This window comes from Juglans microcarpa x Juglans regia, chromosome 6D (genome assembly GCF_004785595.1).
Source record: "Juglans microcarpa x Juglans regia isolate MS1-56 chromosome 6D, Jm3101_v1.0, whole genome shotgun sequence".
Classification (NCBI taxonomy): Eukaryota; Viridiplantae; Streptophyta; class Magnoliopsida; order Fagales; family Juglandaceae; genus Juglans; species Juglans microcarpa x Juglans regia.
The window spans coordinates 30,678,650-30,685,737 of record NC_054604.1 but is presented as its reverse complement, the minus strand read 5'-3'; positions in this window follow the sequence as shown (position 1 = coordinate 30,685,737).

The window sequence follows — 7,088 nt, the reverse complement described above, 5'->3', positions numbered from 1 at the left end:
TGAAAGTACTGCGCTATCGCGCGCTGCAGATCATTGCGAATGATTGACATAGAGTTATATATATAATCATGTTGTGATTGAAATGGATTTGGTGAGTAGTTCCCCTCATTGTGTATGAAATCATGTAAATAATATGCTCTGAATTAGGATTATGTTTTATCACTGTTAATATATGTACTGGTGCCTAAGCCTAGGGACTTTTTACTTAGAGATCAGAGGGGGCCGGGGTGGTCCCTCAAAAATGGTGAAAATAATCAAAATATACCTTTCAGGTCCTACGGGCAGAGCCGATCATAGCGCTACGACAACTCCGATCCCCAGAAATCTAGATGACGCATTCATATATGGGCACCCTAACTTGCTAAGGCTGTCTTCAATTTTTTATTTTTTTACAAGGATTGTTAACTCAAATTTGGTATATATCTTTAGAGACATTATCAACCTATGTTTTCAACTATTTTCGTAGCGCCATTAGTTTCGGAGAAATTAACATTAATAATGAAAACTTGAAACTTAAAAAAAATAAAAAATAAAAATTGAAGGTCACTTTTTAATTGCAATTTTAGCTAATGGAATTGGATTCATGTACATTTCCCTAGCTAGTATCAAACTTATGAATAATGTGACTTCTTAATTAGAACAAAAATTGTATCGATCTTTCTCTCAGAAATTTAGTTGATCATCAGTCTTTTGTAATTCTTAGAAATCTTAACTAAACAAGCCCTAAAATGACCTCATGTAAGAGTACTACCAATTTCAATTGTAAAACTCAGGCACTAGAGCTAGCTTTGGCGCCCCGGGGGGATTTAGTTTGGGTGTTTCCTTTGATATTTGTTTGGGTTTATAAGTGTATAAGAGTACGTACGTATAAGTTTACTATTTCACATATCAATATATCATGAGTACGTTATAGGGAGGATATTCCACATTATATAGCCGATCGAGCATATATATATATATATATATATATATATATATATATATGTTCGAAATATATATCATGATCATGAATGAATGGCCCATGTTAAAACGCGTTGTAGACCTTTATATATAGCCTCATATCAATCACTTTTACAGTTTACATGCAATAATCGGATTGATTCGTGATTTGAAGTATCACTGGGATCGCATATGTATGAATTAATTTGGGTGCACTCATGTGGTCCAAATTAAAGGTTGATCTATCTCATCAGTTCTGTACGCACGTGTTGATCTAGCTGGGGCTTGATCTCCTGAGACCGACCGGATTCTTTATTCATGTTATATATATTCCCGGCCCTGATCTATCAAACTCATGATGATCATGATCATCAATCATGTTTTCATGTCAAACTATAATATGCCAAAAGTATTCATTAATTGCACAACGCCTAGCTAGCTTTTCTTAATTAGTACTGCATGATGAACCCAAATTAAATTAATTATTTCATGCAGATCTAAATGAATTAATTAAGAAGACTAGCCAGGTCCGACGATCGATCGGTGAACAACTTAATTATAATATATATTTGAGCTCCAATGGACTTTTTGTACGTACGTTTTAACTTTTAACACAGGATCTGATCTGGAATATTAATCTATAAATATGATTCTTTCTTTAATTGGTTAATTGTTATTTCCGTATAGATATATTGAGTAATATTTGATCTTGATCTGGTTACTTAATTTTGAGGCTAATTCATGTACGTACTCATGTTATTAAGGATTATTATATATTTAGAATCTGATGATCTGCCTGATCTTGATCGATCTCTAGTACTATATAATATAGCTGTATTAATCTAACTGTTCATGTCTGTATTAATATTTATATACACATATATATAATATTTAGCAAAAGAAATCAAGCTTATAAGGCTTCTTTTGAAAACCCATAACTTATTAATTTCTACCAATTAAAAGGCATATAATTAATACATGTGGAAGCTTAAATAATTTAAGCTAGCTAGCTAGCTAGCACTAGGGGATGGCCGATTGATTATAACCACAAGAGATAGTCGTCTCATCATTTAGTTAGGGGACACAGCTTGCAGACATGAAAACGAAACTTACTTAAATTTCGATTTTTCTTGATACTTACTTATATTAATATTTGTGTCTTCGTTCAATTGATTTATCATTATTTAGTAGATCGACATGGTGACGATCGTATCACGTAAATGATTATGAATCCAAATCATCTATATTCAGATGATCATGGTCATGTCATTTCAGTTTGATCGATCTCATGGCTTCAAAAAGAATATATCGGCCTCAAGACGTGCATGAGAAGGACTGAGAAACTGTTTTTTGCTGCTGCGACAGACATGATAATTTAAATACCCTTATAATTATAAGTTTTTTAGATAATTAATTAATTACGTACATGTTCGCTTAATTTACAAGCTGGCCAGAGTCGTACGTACACACACACACATATATTTCTTGTATATAGAAATAACGTTTACATGACATGACATGCATGATATATCATGCTATATTATATAGATGATGCATGCATGCATGCATTGATGTCACGATCCAACGAATTATTATTTGTTGTTTAATGCTGGCTGAAAAGACCATATATGCAAAGCGTACGTGTCATACCTTAGAAATTAATCATTTAGATCGTCTCGTTTTCCATATGCCTTTTGCATTGGTATTTATTCCTACCCGTAAAGAAACGACCACATTCAGAGAACCAAGTAGATTAGGGCATTGAGAACCAAATTTTCTGGCATGGCCGGGAGCATTAATGCATGTTATATATTCATCATCCTTTTAATTTAGGCCCTGTTTGAATTGTGAAGTGATCTCATCTTATCTTATCATTATAACTTTTTTAAATTTTTACACAAAATATATATAATAAATAATTCAACTTTTTCAAATCTTAAAACAATAATAATATTAAAAAATAATATTCTAACAATATTTTATTCAACTCATCTAAAACTATCTCATCTTATCTCTCAATCCAAAAAGGGCCTTGGTCATTTTCATAATCTTTCAAATAAATGAAAAATTATTTATTATTTTTCACTTACCTAATAATCATTTTATGCTAAACAGACTGGTTTAGATTCAGAGATGAGATAAGATGATTTTAGATGAAAGTTGAAAAAAAATATTGTTAGAATATTATTTTTTTAACATTATTATTGTTTTGAGATTTGAAAAAGTTGAATTGTTTGTTATATTTTATATGGAAATTTGAAAAAGTTATAATGATAAGATCATGAGATTAAACACTTTTTGAATCCAAACGGGTAAGAGATAATAAAAATATATATAATTAAATTAAAAGATGAAAAATAGTAGTATTTTTTTTTCATTATCCACATATAAAATATATAGGTTTTGTCATATTATATATAATACATATGACTTACTAATTTTATCATGATATCTTATAAAGTACCAGATAGAGGTAATCATGATCATCATCGATCAGCTCATCTCTCTGTCTAAATGATCTGCTTGATCTCTTGGGGCCACTCACTAATTATCAAAATAAATAATAATTTAATGAGTTTAATCACCCATTAATTGTATTTATCGTTCACCTGTAATTGGCTGGAAAATTGTCATTTTGACTGATGATCATCAGTGTAATCTGGCCACTGTCGGCATACCAATTAAAATATTCTAGTGTCAAATATCATCATCAGGTTTGGTACTGATCCTCCTGATGATCAGTTGCATCACCACGTCATGAGCCCAGCAAATAATTATATATATGGCTATTTTATATATATATATATATATATATATATATATTACGTACATTATAAATCAACTAATAATTAAATTAAAAATCATCTGCTTCTTGTTTTCCTTAATTCCCCCTAATTAAACTGTGCTGTGATTATTGATTACCTCATGACTACGTACGTACGTACGTACAAATTAAGATCAACACTTGAAGTTGAAGTTTGTCGTAAATAAATTGATTTACGCAAAGCAAGTTAAAGACACAAGCAAAGTCCCCATCTAATCAAGGGGTTAGTCAATTAAAGCATATATAGAACTAACACAGTTTTTAATAATTTGTATACGTACGTAGATGGATCAATTAAATTTGTGTGTTGAAGAAAAAAAAAAAAAAGTAGAAAGAGATGTGGTGATTAAGTGAGAAAGCAACGGGGTCTTGTTGATTGATGTGAATCATATACCATATTGGATGTGAAGATAGGAAGTGATTTTTGCTTGGATGGATCGCAAGCTCTAAAACTTTGAAACTACAAATAAAAAATAAGAAAAAAGGGACCTTTTGGATGAAACGAAGAGCAGAGAAATCATGATTATGATATATTCTTTATACTTAGCTTTAAGGAGGAGCAATGGAGTGGCGTTTGGGCCTACCATTTGGGAATTTTTTTAAAGTCTAATTAGTGAAAATAAAATGATGGGACTTTCCATTTAAAAGCATGGTTGGTTAAGTTATTAAGTCATGGATGAAATGTCCCTGCCATACCATAACCTCTTAAATTTTGTGGTCCTCCTCGTGGGCCTCCCCCCTCCCCAACAAAAAGGAATATATATATCTATATATATATATATATATATATATATGAATTCTCTAATTTCCTTCTAATTTGGTAGTCACTCTTAAGGCCAGTTAGCATAAATGGTAACACAAAATAGGTAATTGGTATGATATAATTCATCATGAATTCGATGTGATGCATGCATTAAGCTCATCTAGCTGATCCAAGAATCGAAATTGGCAGCAGCTAGATTGCCGTGATTAGTAACATAATAATAAAAATGAGTTTACGTATAACTACACCAATTCTCTTTAAAATAAAGATCAGAGGCCTCTACATGTTACACAAACCACTCAAAAATAGATGCCATGAATTCAAGTTTTATTACTTGGGACAAGAGATAAATGACTTTTCCCTACAAATTGAATTAGAGATATGATATTTGTAGTCATAAGTATGTAAGTGTCGCGCTTTCATTTAAACAAAATAAATATATATGAAATTTAAATAAAAATAATAATTTTTTTTTAATCATAAACACAATTCTTTTTCAAAAAAATTAAAGAGTGCGCGAGGCATGGATTTCCTGTATAACATTGCTAATTGAATTGATTACGACACGTTTAAAAGCCCCGCCAATTGAGAGGGAGTACAAGAGAGGCTGGAGATGGTTGCTTATTTGGGTTTGGGAGGAGGGGAAGCCCATGATAAATTAGTATTTGATCCATTAAGGCCCAAAACACTATTATCCAAGAAAGCCAATCCCATCTAAATTGAAGCTTTAGGAATGGGGGAGGATTAGGATCGAACGTGTGAAGCACTCCAAGCACATGATAGCAGCTCAGGGAGTGGGAGATCGAATATCCATGCCATGCCACCACCATGGTTTGATGTTTGACTCCCAACATCTAAACCGGTTGCAGATATATAAGTGCTTAATTAATTTGGCTGAGACAGAGTTGACTCCAGGCAGACATGCTAGCTAGAATGGTTATGAACAATTAGTCAAGTAGTGTTTGGCATGTCTCAGATCGTGATGATCAATAAAGAAGCTGCCATGCATGCTTGTTGATTTACGTATGGTACTACTTGTCGATTGGCTGGAATCCTCTTTTCGACTCTGACTCTCCCACTCCAGTCGCTTTTTTTTCTGTTACTTCGAAAGTGGCTGAAGCTGTGAATCCCACATGCCAGTATATATTCACAAGCTAGCATAGAATAGTCTTCATATAGATGGATACAGGACCCATCACTACATAAAATTCAAGCAAATGAATCACTCGTCATATAAAGCCTAAAGATCATACCCATCACCAAATACTGATCATATATTTATGAAACAGTAATGTTAGGTGAAAGCCTCAAATAGATAAGTCTTATACAAACTATTTATAAAAAAGTGGATACCACTATTAAATAATAGTTTTTTTTTTTACACTTTTTTTTATGTGGAATCTACTTTTGCCGACCAAAATCAAACATTATTTATAACTTTACTGCATGCATAGGGAAATTATAACCAAGATTAATCTTTTATAACTTTTCTAGAATCAATGCTCTTTTAGAAGAAGCAAATACCTGGAATAGTAATGTTTAATACAGTCTTAGACTGTGCCCATTCAATACATTTGAAAAAAAGTGAAACCTACCATTTTTTTTTTTCCTCAAGTGCACTCCATTTTCTTTAAAAGTACTTTGCGCATCCTAAAACTTTATAATTCATTATCCAATAGACAATGCTAGGGATATTGAGAAATGTAACCCCTGCAATATTGTAACGATATTGCAAATTGTACCTTTTTTTTTTTTTCAAACAGTTTATAAATTCATTTAAATATTTTTTCTAAAAAAATACTTCATTTACCACTAAGTAAAAAAAAAAAAAAAATATTGGTCATTTTTTATTTTCCTTATCCAATATAACATATCTTCTTTCCCTACTTAACCAACATAGGTTAGCAACTAAAACTACTAGTATAGTACTCTTTATATATAAATGTATCAAAACGTACATCACACATTGAAAGTATATTTTTTTTTCCAGTACTAATCCCATTTTATCCTTAATGTTTTAATAGTGAGAATTGCAGAGCGAGACAAGTTGTTGGTCCGGAGTTAATAGTCGATGAAATAAGTTATATGGAGGTATTAATTGTCATCAACCATTTGGCAGAACAGTTTGCTTGAACTTTAATCAAGCAATTGCCCATCCATGTCCAGACTCCAGAGTCCCCATGCATTAAGCTTAAAAAAGTAGCACAAATAACTTTGGACCCACATGACTAATAAAGAAAGCTGGATCAACCCGATCGACCATTTGTCTTTCAAAGATTATAAATGATAATTAAAGTTTGATTAAACCTAATTGAAAGATATATTGAGAATACAAGTTCACGGCTGCGTTAACCACCTCTCTTTTGTCTGCTTTGCTCCCATTTTTTGCCAATATTAACGCTAGCAAGCTCCAATCAATGGCACTTGACATGGATTAAACACAAATATTTCTTTATGTTTCATTTGGATACAGAAATACTATCAACTTATCTCATCATTATAACATTTTCAAATTTCTATATAAAATATAATAAACTATTTAACTTTTTCCAAATTCTAAAA